The following is a 1,392-nucleotide window of genomic DNA, read 5'->3' as shown; positions in this document are numbered from 1 at the left end:
ACCTTTATCTTGTTGTGGTGCTCAAGTATTTCATAAATTCTGGATATAAGTCCCTTATCTGATATGTTATTACCGAATATTTTTTCCCAGTCAGTGGCTTCCCTTTTTACCCTATTGGAGAAGTTTTTGGATGCGCATAGGGATTTGAGTCTTAGAAGATCCCATTCATCTACGTTATCTTCTCCTGGTTGTTCAAACTGTGTTTTGAAGACTGTGTTAGGCTTCATCTGATTTAGAGTCTTCCTCTCCTTTTGCTGACCCTCCACCTTTTCAAGCGTCATGTCCTCTTCGAAGAAATAGCCTCTCCTAACAACATGTCTAAAGTAAGTGAGAGAAAGCTTCACGTTTCTTGACTCCAAGGAGCACTCTGGCTGCACTCTATCAAAGACATTTCCATTTGTTCTTTTGGCAGCCCAGATGGCACTCAGTACTCTTCTCCAGCACTACAACTCATACAACTCAAAGGCTTCACTCTTTCTTCTATTCTCTTTACTCATTGTCCAAATTCAGTTGCATAGTAGGTGATTGAAAAGACCCTGGCTTACATTAGGTAATTTAAGTTGACATCACAGCTCCTAAATAATTCGGAGAGATCCTTGACTCTAGACTTTCCAGTGCAATTTTTTTTTTTTCATTTCTTGACTGCTGGTAGCAATGGTGTGTTTGTGGATCCAAGCAAGAAAAAAAATTGTTGACAATTTTTCAATCTTTTCTCCATCTATCATTATGTGGCCTAATGGCCCACTAGTGAGGATCTTTGTTTTCTTGATGTTGAGATAATTATCCATATTCCAGGCTGTAGTTCTTGATCTTCCGCAACAATTATTTAAATTCTCCTAACTTTCAGTGAGTAAGGTTGTGTAATCTGCATAACGAGTCTTCTTCTGATCCTGATATCACAACCTTTTTCATAAAGTCCAGATTCTTGAATGATTTGTTCAACATACAGAGTGAAAAGGTATGCGGAGAAGATATAGCCCTGACACACCTTAATTGTTGTTAAACATGCAGCGTCCCCTTCTTCTGTTCAATCAGCTTGCCTACATTCCTGGTTTAGGTGTAGGTGTTGCGTAAACAATTAAGTGTTCTGGAATTCCTATTCTCCTCAATGTGAGCCACAGTTTGTTGTAATTCATACAACCAAATTCTTTTGAGTAGTCAGAAAAACACAAATACACATTCTTTTGGTGTTCTCTAAACCAAGATCCATCTGACATTAGCAACGATATTCCTAGTGCCATGACTTCTAAAATCCAGCTTGAACTGCTAGTACTCTCTCAGTGTACTGTTCTTGATATCTGTGGCTAATCTTCAGAAATATTTTACTTGCATGTGATATTAATGATATTGTTTGTTAATTTCCACATTCTGTTGGATTTGCTTTCTTGGAAA

This window comes from Elephantulus edwardii, unplaced genomic scaffold, assembly GCF_000299155.1.
Source record: "Elephantulus edwardii isolate Elephantulus edwardi_28Jun2011 unplaced genomic scaffold, EleEdw1.0 scaffold00073, whole genome shotgun sequence".
In the NCBI taxonomy this organism is placed as follows: domain Eukaryota; kingdom Metazoa; phylum Chordata; class Mammalia; order Macroscelidea; family Macroscelididae; genus Elephantulus; species Elephantulus edwardii.
The sequence above is the reverse complement of the archived record's forward strand: the minus strand, read 5'-3'. Positions refer to the sequence as shown.